Source organism: Mercenaria mercenaria, chromosome 6 (genome assembly GCF_021730395.1).
Source record: "Mercenaria mercenaria strain notata chromosome 6, MADL_Memer_1, whole genome shotgun sequence".
NCBI classification, from domain to species: domain Eukaryota; kingdom Metazoa; phylum Mollusca; class Bivalvia; order Venerida; family Veneridae; genus Mercenaria; species Mercenaria mercenaria.
Genome location: NC_069366.1, coordinates 83,511,632 through 83,522,851, shown reverse-complemented (window position 1 = coordinate 83,522,851; position 11,220 = coordinate 83,511,632).

Genomic DNA, 11,220 nt, shown 5'->3' with positions numbered 1-11,220 from the left:
TTATATTATCATTATTTCTTACGGACTGTATTACCTATCACAACATCATTTTAAGGTGAGTGTGGCAGTCGTGACATTAGCCTCTGCGTACTTACGGATTCAATTCGATGTATCTGTGTAATATAGTTCGACTAATTGTAGGTGTATATATTGTAAAGGGTATAACCATGTTACTGACCTATGTGTCCGCTCATATAAAGGTTCACCTGACTTACAAAATAAATTCAGTACATGATTATGTTTTGTTAATATGTTATTAAACAGTTTACATTAATATATTGTGAATTTATACAATTGAGAAAAAATGACACGCACTATTACTGCCGAGTTCCTTTGCATTTTTAGTTCTCATGGGGTATGTTAGGCTTAGTTGATATACTGTATTAAATAAGAAATGTATTGCACTATTCATCACAAAATGATGATCTTCATTTTAGATGAGTTTATTTTGTCATGTATCATACAAAAGTCACAAGTTTAAGCAGATATAAAATTAGAAACAAACTGGGACTAACAGATTATAAGAAACATCTCGGCCGCGTAATATATTTGTTCCAGTGCGTACTAAGTATGGCATTGATCAAAGACATCTTAATTATTTGTTTCAGTAACTTTTATGACCCGGTCTAATCAGGCCACATCCTCGACAATTTTATGGTCTTGATGACCAACGTGCCTATCAGTTGCATAATATTACGTAACCATTTCCGTTATATTACTACAACAACAACAATAACAACATTTATTAGCATAATCGACATATACATGAGTTTGGCTAATGAACAGTATACAGTACTTTCAAAACTGTTTTTAGCAACATGCCTATACATAATTGTAAGCAAGATTTCAAACCCTTAATATATAAACACCCTTCAAATATTTACCTAATAATACAGTCAAATCTGTGTTAAAGACAACCTCTGAACAGAGACCACCTGGCTCTAAAGACCCATTGCTTCCCATTTTAACATTTACAGCGTCTTTTAACCTGTGAATAAAGACCACCTCCCAATAAAGACCACATTTTGCCTCTCCCAAGGGTGGTCTTTATAGACAGGTTTGACTGTATATTTAATTGGACTTTTCTCTTAGCAGATGACAACAAATTATCAAACATTTTCAGATTGGGCCCCGATATTTTTGGCAGATATTTTGAACGTAAGTTTTTATATCTAGGACAAGTCAATAACACATGATACCCTGATTTTTGTCCGCCTATGCAAAAATGAGTGAAGGGGTTTTGTCCGCAGGGGATTTTGTCCGGATCCCACTCAGATTCTATTACATCTCAATTACAATTTTGACATATTTATTGATCCCTAGTTATACCACTATACCTTCCAGTTAGATAGCCAATCAATGTACGTGAAGACATTCTAAAACAACTGAATAATTTTCTACATTTGTGAGATACGGTTCAAACATTAACATCGTTTTAAATCGTAAAAAGTATTCTAGTTTTGGCATGCTTGTTATACTGGCATGCAATTCCTGTATAAATTGGTCTCTTAGCCTTTTTGCAGCATTGGAAAATAGTTTATATTTGGCGCCAAAGTATTCCATAAATATCCATATCCTAATTGTTCTAAAACCGTACCAGTTTGTACATCTGGGAGAATTCTCATTGAATAGAGTAAACATTAAAGCTGTCTATGTAGCTGTGCCTGAAGGCTGTTCTGGTCAGACGTAAATAGTACCATATCGTCTGCAAACAACTTTAACAAATAAATAGAAAATTGAACAAGTCTTGTTCTGTTATTATAATCTAGGTTTACTAAGTGACAAGGGGCAGCGTTCCGTATAAAAGTATAATAAATATCATTCGAGTCTGAGAGAAATAAAATTGTAGGAGAGGGCCGATCGTTAATGTTGTAAGAACTGGGCCCAACCCTTTTGCTTTTCAATGTTTCGTAAAGTTTTTGTTTCTGTATATACATGTATATATAAGCAATAAAATATGATTAATACAAGTATTTGAAGGAAAAATTTATTTTGACGGATAAAATTTAAGAAAATATTAGGCCCACATTTCTTCAAATGCAAGGAACAAGTTTAAGCTTATTTTTGCGGTGGATCATACACTTGAGAATGCTCGCGGTCGGACCAAAATTAAGGGAAAAAAGCGGAACCTCAGGTATGATATTATTAACTGTAGGAGCCTTACCATTTTGTTTCGGGTTAAGGTTGCTGTACATACACAAGCTTATGCTTCTTTGGGATGTATGTTTTTTCCCCAATAATTCTCAGGGACTCAAATCGATCAGTTTCCCTTACTAAGTTTAAGAATTATTGCCGAGCCGATCACTTTCGAAATTTCGAGTATCGATCGGTAATTCAACAATGTTTCACTAAGGATTACCTTATAAATACCTCTTGAAATGATTGATCAGCAACCAGATTATAGATACAGTCTCACATTTATCTGTCAGTATCATTACAGATGTAGGAATGATTGAAACACTTTCATATATATGTGTGAAACAGTTGTTTTCACTGTCGATGTGTAATTCTTTGTAGATAGTATTTTAGTATACAGATATTGCGTGTGAATTCATTGTTTAGTGCATTTGTTTGTGTATAATATGTAATCGTATGTTCTACTCTTCATGTTATGGAGGAAATAAAAGTATAACAAGTAAAATTTTGACGCAGAGCATCAAATCGCCGGAGAACTGTCTACTAATATTTAGAAGATTGGAATGAAAAAGGCTAATAAAGCTATAACTGCTATTGCGGTGCATTGCATGCCGTTAAAAGCATCCTTGAGTTACCCAAAAACCCTCTCCGTTGTTTATATGACTAAAGAATTGTTGGGGAAAAAAACCGGTTAAACCAGAACACAAACACACACACACACACACACACACACACCAAAAACCCTCTTACCATCTTAATCTTTTTTCTTTGTTTACAAAACACACGCTAAGTCTCGTTCCTAACCGACGTACCAGCATCCTCACGAATAAGAACGGAAATCTACGACAGCATATATTTTATTGTTCTAAAACTGGACCAGTTTGTACATCTGGGGGAATTCTCATCTAATGGAGTAAAAATAAAAGCTATAACTATGATAGCTGTGCGCAAAAGATGTGTTGTAACCGAAACATTTTGACAAATGATATTATATATCTGCTGATGAAAGGCCCATAGTTTGACATTCAAGTAAAAAAATCACAAAATTTAAAGACTACATGTATGTGTCTTCCCTTGTCTTACAGACAAGAGACAGTCACAGAATTTGCCCTAAGACTGTTACTTACCTTTTTTACATGCGCTAATGTAGATGTTTTTTCGTCTGCAGTAGTATATTCTAAATATATGCAGCGTGACGTAGACACATGTTAAGACTCAACCAATCAGTGCTCGTTCGAAATCTCAAGCTGCAGTTGTTTATTTATCTGTGGCTGAATAGGATAGGGATAAGTCTTTATACGTTTTTCCTATTTTTCTAAAAAAAACTTTCTTTAGAAATAATAACACTCTCATGCAATTTCAGCTCTTAATTCCTTTATCTAAGCCTTTCATTAACTGCCTCATTTTTCTTTTATTTACAATATCATTTTTTTCATTGTCACAATTTGATAACTTCTCCTACAAGCTGCAGAATCCTAAAGCGTATATCAAATATAGTCGCCGGTCTCTACCGGCGACTAATAAAACGGTATCTATCTATCTATCTATCTATCTAGTTTTTAGTTTCTTTTTAGGGAAGACTACACAGCAGCGTTGTTTGTGCCGTGTGGCGGCCGTAAAAAGTCTCCCCGTACATTCAATCAGGGCTGTTATATTCCGATCTTCTCAGATCGTCCAGCACGACTTTTATGTCGTGTTACTGGTACTGTTTAGTTTCTTAGCATGAACATTTCGGCCTGGGTGGTTCCAATACTCCCGCTTTCATAGCTTTGGGTATTGTTTAATCACCCCTTGGATATGGTGCCTGCTTTTTAATTTTGTCTTTTGGCAGTTCCTGTGATATGCAGGCTCCATGACCTCAGATCCCCTTTCTAAATTTCAGTTTGTTTAGTTCTGCTCATTGTTTTCTCGTTAAGGGCAAACCCATTATTTTAACTGGGGACCATACGCCGCTTTCCATGGAATTACACGCTAGTGTAGCATTGAAGGTTCCATGTGCACCGCCGTATGAACATCTGCGGATGTCTCCAAATTGTTTTTTGTACTTTTAGCATGTGTAAATGTTGAGTTCTGCTCAACCCGGGGCTAGAGGGCGTGGACGGTTGCATGCATTTTAACTACCGTCCATGAACAGGCTCAATCAAACCGAGCCTGCAACATTTTCGTTTTTTGTTGTGTTGAGCGACCTGTGGAGTTTCCATTTTTTCTATTTTAAATCATGGTCAGGGGTGCCTACGTTTGGAAGAGTCTTAGTTTATAGACTAACGCAGGAGAGATCTAGTCATTTATTAAAATGCGCGCGTTAACTATCGGGATGATTTATTTTATGATCAGATATTTTATAGTTGTCATCTTTCTTTGAACTTGCATTAAAAAGGATTTTAAAGACCAAGGTGACTAATCTAGATCCGGAAGATTAAAGTGGTTTACTAAACATACAAAACTATTGCATTTATACTACAGATCTTGCCTAAATAATATTAATAGCTTTTTTGCATATAAGTTGCTTCCATTAGGAAAGTTCGATATTTAAAAGAACGCTCTCTTCTATATACAAACAAGAGGGTCAAGATTGCCCTAGGTCGCTCACCTGAGAAACACACCATAACAGTGTATTTTAACATGTTTGACTAGTGATTTCATGGAAACAAATATTCTGGCCAATTTTAATTGAGATTGGACTAAAAATGTGGTCTCTTGAGTTTAAACGAGTATTTTCTTAGATATTACCTAGTGACCTAGTTTTTGACCCCAGATGACCCATATTCGAAACTGACCTTGATTTTATCAAGGCAATTATTCTGACAAAATTTCATGAAAATCAATTGAAAAATACAGGCTCTATCACATACACAAGTTTTTTCTTTGATTTGACCTAGTGACCTAGTTTTTTACCCCAGATGGCCCATATTAAACCTGACCTAGATTTTATCAAAGCGATTTCTGACCAAATTTTATGAAGATCAATTGAAAAATACAGCTTCTATCGCATACGCAAAGTTTTCCTTTGGTTTGACCTAATGCCCTTTTTTTGACCCCAGATGACCCACATTCAAACTTGATCTAGATTTCATCAAGGCAATCATTCTGAGAAACATTCATGAAAATCAATCGAAAGATACAGTCTTTATCGCATACAAAACATTTTTATATTTTGACCTAGTGCACTGGGGTTTTTTATCTCAGATGACCCATATTCAAATTATATCTATATTTTATTAAGCCAATTATTCTGACCAAATTTCATGAAGATCAACAGAAAAATACAGCCTCTATCACATACACAAGACTTTTCTTTGATTTAACATTGTGACCTAGTTTTGATCCCAGATAATCCATTTTCAAACTTGGCCTAGATTTCATCAAGGTTATTATTCTGACAAAATTTCATGAAGATCAGTTGAAAAATACAGCCTCTATCGCATACACAAGGTTTTTCTTTGATTTGACCTAGTGACCTAGTTTTTGGCCCCAGATGACCCATTTTCAAACTCGGCCTAGATTTTATCAAAGCAATCATTCTGACTACATGTCATGAAGATCAGTTGAAAAATACAGCCTCTATCGCATACACAAGCTAAATTTTGACAGACGACAGACAGACGACGGACGCCGGACATTGAACGATCACACAATCTCACCTGAGCATTCCTCAGGTGAGCTAAAAATCGCTCAGTGAAATATCTGTCAAAGTCAACCAGTACTAATTACGTGTGCATCACAGTTCAATTAATATTTTTCCTCTTTTTTCTTCTTCTTCTCTGCATTACTTCTTCTATCCGATTACATTTATAATTATATACTGTTATCCTCTCCTCTTGTCAACACCTTTCAAGTATCACTCAGCATAACTCCTTATTCATATCAAAATATAGCCTTGTATTAACTCTGAGGGTTTCAATGATTATTTATGTTTTAATTTCGAACCTATACCGCTATTTACTGATTTACAACCCACGATGAGGTCACATCATGATGCCAAAGATATGTTTGAAGTTTGAGGAATTAGGCTCAGTAGTTGTTGCGAAACATGGTTACATGCAAAACCTAATATAAAAACATGCTTAACTTTGATTAAAAAACATTTGGAGATGTGTAGCTTATATTATGAAATCACTTCATGATGCTAAAAGTAGCATTTGGCAAAACTTTTGCGAAACGGAGATAACAATATCTCTAATGATGCTAAATGATTCGTCTTCGTTAATTATTGTTCTTCACAAAAACTAGAATAATTATTTTTGTACTACAATACTGTATCAGTGACTGTTACTGTAAATTTGCTAAAACCATTTAGGAATACGAGAAGCCAATTTCAAAGAGAAAAGAAGCTTTATTAAGAATTTAGACGTTTAACCATAATGTTTTAAACACCCCATTTCCATATTGCAGGTACGTTTGATGATGCTGGTAATATTTACACAGTTTATACATTTCAATTTAGAAAATTGTCAATAAGCGTGCCGAAGTCATCCGAATGTCGTTAGGAAGGACCCACTAACGCACTTAAATTCAGCTTGTCGTAAACATATCTGATTAATTAGATAAAAATTAATGCGTATTTAATGTACAGAACACAAAAGTATTATGGAAATGTTTAGATCACTTCAAAGTTTGACAGTAAAACAATGAACTTATTTTATGGAAAGGTGCAGCGATGAGCTTAACCTTTTACCTGCTGGAGGCAAGTGATTTTGCCTTTGCGACCAGTGCAGACCAAGACAATCCTGCACATTTATGATCATGGTCTGCACTGTTCGCTATTCTGACAGTACATTTTCATTGAACACCCCTTTGAATAATAAATGGTATTGTCCAAACTGAACGAAGGACCTGTCTGTGTTAGAAATGTAGCAGGTTAAGGGTTAAATCCAAGGACCTTTGGCCTACAACTATTAAGGCTTTTCTATTTCATAAACAACAAGCAAAGATTCTACAGGACCTTTTTCTTACTATATAGATTTAAGCTTTTTACATTAATTTTCAGCTGTAATGCACAAGTACCTTCCTTTAATTTCAGATTCCATGTGTTTGGACAATGACAGTAAGAAAATCTACGATCTATATCGTTTAGTTTCTCTAGTGCTTTTCCTTAATTCTAGTTTCCATTTCAATGGGCAATAACAGTTGAAACTATCTATATCTTTTAGTTTCTCTATTTATAGAGAGTGCAAGAACATGTAACATCCATCTATTGATTTCAGCTGCTCTCAACAAAGAAAACGATTTTTATTATTTAGTTTTTCTTTGTAAAAGTAGTGCAATTTTTGGGGGAAAATTCTATCTATATTTTAGTTACAATTGTACTCCCTCTGCAGGATATCGACGAAAATGAGACACCCATGCATTGATTTCAGTTCCCTTGAATACAGACGATGGCCTTTCTTAAAGATTCCTAAACCTGTTCAAGATATCATCTATCTTTGTACCCAGACACCATAAGAAGATTTTAGCCCTGTGTTCAGATTTATTTTGAAATTAAATACCAGCCTGCTTTATTAGAATAGATATCCAAGATTCTAATGTAAACATGTTGTCTGTTGATTATTCCTGAATTTCACAATATCTAAATCAATATTTCATGATCCAAAAACACAAAGACAAATATCAAACAGGGAATGCCATGTACCAAAATCGCAGCCTCCCCAAAACGAAACCTACAGCACGCAGACGTACACACCACAAACACACACACACGTGCACACACACAAAGCCAACACACAAGGACAAAACGAACAAACAAAGGAACACACACACATACACGCGCACCAGTCTTGATTAAATAGCTTATTAATAAAATGGCACATACCTCTGAACAGTTTGACATTTTTACTTCTAAATTTCTATCTATATCATGACTCACAGTTCATTTCTATAATGTATCCTTTCTTGGCGGATTATATCCGAACATGACTACACTACGGCGCTATGTTCACAGAGACAGCATTCATATATCACAGTTTAAATGGATATATTTCTAAAGACATTTTGACTATAGTTATTATAGAAAATAGAAATGAAATCATAATAATACTATGCAATACATAATACTTTAAATAAACTTGATCATTTTCCTCGCCTGTTTCGTACACCGGAAGGCACAGAATGTAGCTTTCCATCCGTTCCACTAACGTATTTTAGTTTGTGCAAAGTGTGGACCACCCTAGGGGTCTATATAAAATTTCACGAAATACTATTTGGAACTGACAATTATGATCACAATGCCGACTGATGTAAAATGTAAAAATTAATATTGTCTTTATTTGAAAGTTAAGCTATACATGTTGTAGATAAGACGATACTGGATCAGGTACTTTAACCACCCATTTTCACCTATCACTAGACTTTCAAATTGTGACGATAATCGATAAACACTGGTGAAAAACGATATACGATATAAGTGAATAGTGATTTTAAAAAATCACCATAGTAACTAGAATATGCAACTATTCAATTAATAAACTGTAAAATATCAACATCCGGATACAGCGATTGTACCTAAATTATTGCCACTAGAGAATGTATAGTTGCAGAAGCGTGCCTATCATATGACACGTTCTACATGAACAACAACTGGAAACTTAAAGTGGGTGTGGGACTTTTGATAAACGCATTGCCAGTAGAAAAATAAATTTAAAGAAACAAACCAAAATTGAAAATTGAAAAGTTCAGAATTTTTTATGATAAAGACGAGAAATTAAAACGGTGTATTAACAAAATAATTATGAATTACTATACCGGTTCTTTAATCAGGAATAATTCTCATGTAAAATCAATTTTGGTTATTTCAAAGACTTCATTCAATTTCTAGACTTTATTTAATGTATTTCTATGGTTTATATATATATTGTTAAGTTTAACATTGAGCGGGGTTTTATCCGTGTTGAAGGTGAGCTCAATTGTAAGGATGGCACCTTTCTTTCCTTTATTATTTCGAAACCCCGATGGTATACTTTGATGTTGTTACCATTTGCAAAATGCATTATCATTATAATTCACACTGGATAACCGGCTATCCTGACGCCCGCTGGAAATGTAACCCAGCTGTTAATCGGTAGGTAAAGTTTTTCATTTATTTCTATTAAAACGAAGCCAATTCTTGAAAATCAACTTAACAGTTTTGTCAAGGAATGACCATGGCTTACATTTACAATTTCTGGGCCAAATACGATCGTTATGTTTTGAGATAATCGCTAATAATGTCTTCAGTTTTAAAAAATCGAGCAAAAATCCAAAGTTTTGCGCAAATTGTTTTGTTTATGAACAACCTGTGAAAACTTTTATCATCTGGTTTAACAGATATGTCCTTTCGGAACACCTGTGTAAAGTTTCCGGGTTCTACGTTATTCCTGAAAAAGTATATTAGCCGTTAAACAGGCATGGTCGAAAAAAAAAGGACTGTCGAAAACGGCCGCTAGTGCTGTCGCTGAACTCGGATGTTAACATTTATAGACTATCCATTAACTCCGATGATTTTGAATACTTTTGTATGTAAAAGGTATCACTGGCAGTGATTTGACGGAAACGTAATTATTTTTAAAAATGGTACTTTCATTTCAAGAGGCTTTAGGACTATATTCCTTCACACCCGGGCTGAATTTTAACCTAGTTCATGCGTTCTTGTCATTTTTCCGCCATGCGAAAGCCAACCATATATTTTTTGCAGTTACACCGAAGCAGTATAGTACATATTGACATTTTGCCAGCTTTTGATGGTGGAAGAAAACCACTACAGGTGTCTCCGGGCTACTACAGAAAGTAATTTCACCTCGAGTTTTGCAAGTGCAAATGATTGCTTCTGGTCAGTCCTTTGAATTTCGTTTGAAGAATTCAGTATCTTTAATGAATCTCAAATGCCCGTTCTGGTTTTGAAAAGTGTTCTTAGTGCGGTGCTTGATCTTATTTGCTCATATATAATTATTTAATTGCTCCTAATGTAAATCTGCCATTTTGTTTTATTCATAAATACTTTTTCAACAAATACCAGTTTATTCATGGTCTAAAACTGCAAGTTGTTGATGTATAGAGGTAAACGATTGAAAACGATTGTTTCAAATCTAAATAAGCAGAATTTTGCAAAATCTCACATGACTGTTAATCATTTATTTCTTAACATGACAGCTACATTAGCTTTAATCAACATATAACAAGGTAGATCAGAACTCTTCTTTGCTTGTTTACAATCTTACACAGTCAGCTATCAAATAAAACCGCATGAAAATAAAAGTTCTACTATACGACACAATATATTTGAAATTTTGTCTGTGCATGTAGGAATTGCCAGTCTGACACGAAATACTTATTTATAGCTCTGTGTTAAAGATTTTTTTTTTGTTATACTGATATTGGAGGTGGTCATTAATGAATGGGCCTCACTAATACTTTTATCATCGGTAACACATGTTTGAAGTTTAAAAATCAATACTTAAAAATCAGTCCATGTATGTAGAATCAGAGCCCGGACAAGACACAGCTGGCGGACGGACGGACGAAAGGAACAAAGCAACTTTTAGACCCTAAACCAAAAGGACAAAGATAATGAAATCAACCAGAATTACTCGACATGGCAATAAGGACCATAGTTACACAAGTATATACAAACTGTTTACTGACTGCAAGTATACACATTCTACACAAATGAAAGACGAAAGAAATCGCAAAAACACTGACAGACTAAACAGATACAAAATATACATAAAGAGGAGACACTACGGGGCATATAACATGTCTACAAGACAGTTGTATTCTCGATAGCCGACAGCTGACTTCAACGACTGCCTATTTCAAACACAGCGACCGTTTTCGACAGTCTTTTTTTCTCGACCATGCCTATTTAACAGCTAATATACTTTTTCAGGAGTAACATAGAACCCGGAAACTTCACACAGGTGTTCTGAAAGGACACATCTGTTAAACCAGATGACAAAAGTTTTCACAGGTTGTTCATAAACAAAACAATTTGCGCAAAACTTTGGATTTTTGCTTGATTTTTCAAACTGAAGAAATTGTTAGCGAATATCTCAAAACATAACGATCGTATTTGGCCCAGAAATTGTAAATGTAAGCCATGGTCATTCCTTGACA